This window comes from Vulpes lagopus, chromosome 11 (genome assembly GCF_018345385.1).
Source record: "Vulpes lagopus strain Blue_001 chromosome 11, ASM1834538v1, whole genome shotgun sequence".
Lineage (NCBI taxonomy): Eukaryota > Metazoa > Chordata > Mammalia > Carnivora > Canidae > Vulpes > Vulpes lagopus.
Window position 1 is genome coordinate 63227843 of NC_054834.1, and position 6978 is coordinate 63234820.

Below are 6978 nucleotides of genomic sequence, written 5' to 3' on the forward strand. Positions count from 1 at the left end.
CTGTGAAATAGGGTTAATGACACCTGATGTGGCTGCCTCAGTGGTGTTGGTTGGGAGAGCAAGTAAGGGAATGCCCATGCATATATCTTTTGACCAGTAAAGGGCTTTGCCGTGGAGGGGATTATCAGGATTATCATTGTTAGAAGGCTTTTCTCAATTGTGTCCCTTACTCACACTGCTGTGCCTGACATCATTGTTATTTACCTTGATGACTTTCTGGGGCCTTACACAGAGAGGCAAGATCCTCAACCGAAGTAAAGACATTCACATGCCCTTCTAATTTGATTATTTCCATGCTTCTTTTTATTAGCCCCATAGCATCATTAGAGGAAAGTTCACAGGCGTTACCCGATAGTTCTAGACCATCACATCAGAAAGCTCTTTAACACCCTTCCTTGAGTGCAGGTGCCCAATAAGAGAGTCTGCTGAATGGAATCCTTCTCCCCTACACACAGATGTCCTGGCAGGGATTGCGACTGAACAAAAATGTTGTTACAAATTCCCATTTTATTGTCTCATTTTCTCTTATTTGATGTTCTTCCAGTGATTATCATGTGGTAGTAAGAGGCTGTATCTCTTGGTCTTCTTCCTAGGAGATGGGTGAGGTGATAGGCTGGATGGCATAGGGGTTTAAAGCATGAACTCTCAAGAGTCAGTCAGCCAGTCAGCCAGAGTCAGTCAGGGTTTAAATCTTGGCTTTATCCCTTACTAACTAGGTGAACATGAACATGTTACAAGCTCTTGGAGACTTTGGGTTTTAGGTTTCATGGGTTTAAGGATGATATCATGCATTCACTTATTTAATTCATGTTTATTGAAGTGTTCAATGAATTTGAATCTGTTGCCTCATTACCTACCAAGTAGCAGACATTGTTCTGGTTGTAGTTGATTGATCAAATGTTGACTATACTAGAAGGATAATCCATGGAATAAATAAATGAATGTGTGTGAATGAAAGAGGCATAATCTCTGATGGGGAAATCTACCCCTTCTACTTTATGGTGATGACTACTGAGAGCACTGAACCAACACTGATAATAGTAATAATGGGTATTTAGTGTTTGCCATTTGGAGACATTGGGCTCAACGATTTTACATGCATTGTCTTGTTGAATTTGTGCATGACCCTACAGTGTAGGCATTGTTCTTATCTTCATTTCACAGATGAGGAATTACAGCTCAGAGATGTGAAGTGAGTCAGCCATGACCATAAGGGTAGTATGATATGAATATGGAATTCAAATAAGTCAGTTTGAATCTAGAATTTAAGATCTCAATCACCAGGTCTGAGCCAGACCAAAGTTGTAAAAGAACCCAAATGGTGAAATCTTGTCTTCTTGAAAAACAAAGTCAGTGATTTTAAGTGAACTGTTCTATGTCAACGCAATAGATATTATTACACCTGCCATATGGGAGGCTCTGCTTTAGACACTGGGGTCACAATGAAAGTAGGAACATATGGATATGACTCTTTTTTAAAAAAAGATTTTATTTATTTATTCATGAGAGAAACAGAGAGAGGCAGAGACACAGGCAAAGGGAGAAGCAGGCTCCACACAAAAAGCCCAATGTGGGACTTGGTCCCAGGACTCTGGGATCACGTCCTGAGCTGAAGGCAAACGCTCAACCGCTGAGCCAACGAGGCATCCCTGGATATGGCTCTTATGGAAGTTGTATCCTAGTGATATGGAGAACACACAGCAGAGCAAACACAGAGAGGCCCATTAATAAGCAAGACAATTTCCAGCAAAGATAAATGCTTTAAAGAAAATAAAATGCTATGGGATAATGGCACCTGATAGGAGGTCTCACCTCAGTCAGGAGAAACCTCCTTACAGAGATGACATTGTTGGAAAAGCAAAGCCACTTATGGGAAAGGATGATGCATGTTCCTTAAAGTGGGAACTGGAATGAGCTTGGCCTGTTGGTGTGTTCCAAGGACAAGGAAGCAGGCTGGAGGGACTGAAGGGGGCAGGTTACACATGGGGTCATAGACCTGAGCAAAGGCTTTATCACATAGAGCCTTCAGGAGTTTGAATGTTTTTCTAGTGTGATAAGGAGTCATTGTAGGGTCTCACTATGAGAGAAGTGACATTAGACATATTATTGCATTGGACAGATTATTCTTGCTGTGGATTAGACTTGGATGGTAAGAGCAAGATAACAGTGGCTTGAACTAGGGTAGTATAAGGGATATGGAGAAAATGGTAGTTGTACTGTTTTGGGAAGGTAGAGTTATAGGAAATGGCTTTTGTGTTGAATGTAGGGAGTGAAAGAGAGAGAGAAATCAAATTGGACTACTAGATCCTTGTTCTGATCAGTTGTGTGAATAGTGGTGCCATTTAACTGGGATGGAGAAGATAGAAGGAGTTGGTTAAAATAAAGTGCAGAGAAAGCAGATAAAACCTTGGCCCCAAACCCCACAAAAACAACTCTCAGTATAACTGACACATAAAATGGATTTCAAAAGGCTTTGTAAGGGACTTGGTCAAAACTGAAAATGGTGAAAAGCTCAGAGGGATCCACAGGGGTCCAAGGAGATAAAGACTAGATTCCTTTGGTCCCTTTATAAAACTTCTCAGTAGCTGAGTCACAGTAAATAATCCCCTGGAACACTCCTTAGCAGCAGGGGCAGGGGGTCATCCAGCAGTTTGTTGCAAAAACAAACAGAAACTAAACAACTAGAGCTCCCTTACTGGCTGACCCCTGAGCTGCTTATCTTCTGAGGGGAAGCCAGCTGGAGTCCATCAGGTTGAGGTTAGTTGAGTCCTTCCCAGCCTCCTGCACACACGAGCAGATACCCCACAATGAGTCCAATAGCTTTGAGAGAGAAGGGGTAGCTGGTCTCTTCCTTTTAGCAGTCTAGCCTCTTATTTAGGCAGCATAAGTAAGAAACATTGGTCCTTTTCACTTGAAACACCTACCTGTTTCTTACGGCTCCATCCTGCTGTATGTACACAGATTTGAGGCTTCCCTGGATGGACACCTGGCTCTGATTCATTTTGGTCACCTTCTTTGCGTCAACTGGTACTAGGCTTTGGCCCTCAATTACAAAAATACCTTTTGATAGAGGCATTTCCTAGGCTAATATTATCATCATGATCATTTATGATGTTCTATGAACAGGGAAAGGTGAGATTAGTAGTGATCCCAGCTTTACTGGACTGAGAAATTTTCAAAATGATTGATGCCTTATGATTTCTATATGGCTAAGGGATTTTGTTACAAAAAGTGGAAGAGTTCAATTATTCAACCATTTTACAGATATTCATCAAGTACCTGATTTGATTCTGACATCGTTTTAGGCACTGAGGGCCTCATACTGAACAAGGGATAGTTTGGATGCTGGATAACTTCTTAACTATCAGGAAGTTTACATACTGGTAGGGGAGAGATATAAAACATTACTGACAATTATTAATAAAAATTTTGAGGGCATGTGAGTACCTACCGGTACAAGATAATCCCTAATAAATCCATAATGAAAACTACTAGAATATCAGAGCCAGATGAACACTTAGCAACTGTCTTGTCTCCATCCCTAGTTTAAATTAGCACACTAGAAATTCAAGGCACAGGGGTCAAAGCCCAGTAGGCATTGTTGCCAGGGCAGTGGGAATGCCTTCCCGGTGCCAGTGCCTAAGAAGTACTTGGCTATGGAGATAGACCTCTTGGATTCAAGTCTTGTTGCCATTACCTACCAACTGTGTGACCTTGGGCAAGTTACTTAACTTCTCTGTGCCCATTTCCTCTCCTATAAAATGAGGATAATGCTATCAATATTTTGGTAAGGATGTGTGTGACTGACACAGTACATGCTAGGCACAGGTTAGTGGGCATTATAATAATTATGATTGTCTGAGCTTCCCAATAATCTGCGGCAAAGTGCATGTGGGGGAGGACGATGGGGGTCCTTTCTTTTCAGCTCAGCTATAGACATGGCAGGTGCTGGGGCTGGTGGGGATGTCATTCTCCAGCAGGAACTTGTCCAAGTCCATGTATCAACTCTCGGTGGAAAGATGAGCCCTGAAATGGGAAGATCATGTCCTAGATGTGAGGCAGGAGTGAGGCCAATTCTGCTGCCCCAGTCTCGTTTGCCTCTAGCTTTGCCAACCCTGTTTTCCCTCTTGAGGTTCCCCCTCCCCCATGGGAGTTTCTGGGGCTTGGCAGCCCCTTCCCACACTTCTGGCTCCCAAAACACCCCTGCCCTCTCCTTGTTGATACCCCGTCGCTCCTCCCCCTACCACCCCCCGTCCCCCAGAGACCTTTCCCCCCACATATTCCCAACCCCAGCCAGTTATCCCATGGCTCTTGTCATCCTTCCCCCTCTTCTCCTTGCTCTCCCTCCATGTTACCTTCCTTGACACCTTCCTCTACAACCTGGCAACAGGCAGCTCCTGCATAGATGCCCAGCGACCCCTCAGACCCCACTAGCTCTCCTACTACTTTTGACAGCCCTGGACTGTCTTAGTTTTATCCTCCTTTTTAATTTACATCAATATTGTCTTCTTTATAAAATTGTCAACTCGTTTCGTAACGGGTTTGCCGCCAGAACACAAGTGTCGTGAAAACCACTGCTAAACCTAAACCAAAATGGGAAAGGAAAAGATTCACATCAACATTGTCATTATTGGACACGTAGATTTGGGCACGCCTACCACTACTGGCCATCTCATCTACAAATGTGGTGGGATCGACAAAAGAACTATCGAAAAATTTGAGAAGGAGGCTGCTGAGACGGGAAAAGGCTCCTTCAAGTATGCCTGGGTCTTGGATAAACTGAAAGCTGAACGAGAACGTGGTATCACCATTGATATCTCCCTGTGGAAATTCGAGACCAGCAAGTATTATGTGACCATCATTGATGCCCCAGGACACAGAGGCTTTATCAAAAACATGATTACAGGCACATCTCAGGCTGACTGTGCTGTCCTGATTGTTGTTGCTGGTGTTGGTGAATTTAAAGCAGGTATCTCCAAGAATGGGCAGACCCATGAGCATGCCCTTCTGGCTCACACACTGGGTGTAAAACAACTAATTGTTGGTGTTAACAAAATGGATTCGACTGAACCACCCTACAGCCAGAAGAGATATGAGGAAATCATTAAGGAAGTCAGCACCTACATTAAGAAAATTGGCTACAAACCTGACACAGTAGCACTTGTGCCAATTTCTGGTTGGTATGGTGACAACATGCTGGAGCCAAGTGCTAACATGCCTTGGTTCAAGGGATGGAAAGTCACCCGTAAAGATGGGAATGCCAGTGGAACCACACTGCTTGAAGCTCTGGATCGCATTCTGCCACCAACCCGTCCAACTGATAAGCCCTTGCGTCTGCCTCTTCAGGACATCTACAAAATTGATGGTATTGGTACTGTCCCAGTGGGTCGAGTGGAGACTGGTGTTCTTAAACCTGGCATGGTGGTCACCTTTGCTCTGGTCAATGTTACAACTGAAGTAAAGTCTGTTGAAATGCACCATGAAGCTTTGAGTGAGGCTCTTCCTGGGGACAATGTGGGCTTCAATGTCAAGAACGTTATCTGTCAAAGATGTTCATCGTGGCAACGTGGCTGGTGACAGCAAAAATGACCCACCAATGGAAGCAGCTGGCTTCACGGCTTCAGTGGATTATCCTGAACCATCCAGGCCAAATCAGTGCTGGATATGCACCTGTGCTGGATTGTCACACAGCTCACATTGCTTGCAAGTTTGCTGAGCTGAAGAAAAAGATAGATCGTCGTTCTGGAAAAAAGCTGGAAGATGGTCCCAAGTTCTTGAAATCTAGGGATGCTGCCATTGTTGGTATGGTTCCTGGCAAACCTATGTGTGTTGAGAGCTTCTCTGACTATCCTCCTCTGGGCTGTTTTGCTGTTCGTGACATGAGACAGACAGTTGCTGTGGGTGTCATCAAAGCAGTGGACAAGAAGGCAGCTGGAGCTGGCAAAGTCACCAGAAAGCTCAGAAGGCTACATGAATATTATCCCCAATACCTGCCACCCCAGTCTTAATCAATGGTGGAAAAATGGTCTCAGAACTGTTTGTGTCAATTGGCCATTTAAGTTTAGTAGTAAAAGACTGGTTAATGATAATAATGCATCGTAAAATCTTCAGAAGGAAAGGAGAATGTTTTGTGGACCATTTGTTTGTTTGTTTGTTTTGGTGCGTGTGTGGCAGTTTTAAGTTATTAGTTTTTAAAATCAGTACTTTTTAATGGAAACAACTTGACCAAAAATCTGTCACAGAATTTTGAGACCCATTAAAACAAAAGTTTAATGAGAAAAATAAAATAAAATTGTCAACTCCTTAAGGGCAAAACAATGGCATGCAGCATGGGTTAACCACACAGTACAAGGTCTCGAGTTACTTGTTGGGTTCTCTGAAGCAGGTAGCAGAAGTCCTTCTACAAATATTACTGCACTGGATAGTGTTGGTGGCTTTGCCCTGGGGAATTCCAGCAAGGCCCAGACCTTGTACCCTCTGCAGGACCACTGGAGGATGTGCTTCATGGCTTGAGGAGGAAAAAAGCAGCCCTTCAAGGAGGATTATCTATTGGGCACTAGCTCTGGGCCAGCACTGGTGCTAGAGCTAGAACAGTAAGCGAGTCTGCCAAAAATCACTACTCTCAAGGAGCTGATATCTTCCCCCATTCTCCTTCCACTTTGTAAGTGACAAAGACACACTTAAATTCATTCATTCATTTGGGGTGCACGCTTCTAGGTTTCTGTATTAAAACTTATATTCCAGTGTGATGAGAAACCCAACAAAGAAGATAATTTCAGATGATGGAAATGTTATAAAGGAAAGAAACCAGGTTAGTGGTTCAGGAACAATAGGGAATGGTGATGGGGCAGGTCATATGGATTCTGTGAGTGAATTGGAGTGGATAGAAGGTGACTGGATAGATAGGATAGATAGTGGATAGGTAGGTACCTCGAGTGCAAATATCTGGGTGATTTCTTTGAACTCGAGTTCAAAGGT

At 43.5% G+C, this 6978-nt stretch overlaps 1 pseudogene; it reads left to right on the forward strand.

Moving 5' to 3' along the window:
• The first annotated feature begins 4593 nt into the window (after nucleotides 1–4593).
• LOC121472032 lies at nucleotides 4594–5948 on the forward strand (annotated as a pseudogene).
• Nucleotides 5949–6978: the final 1030 nt, after the last annotated feature.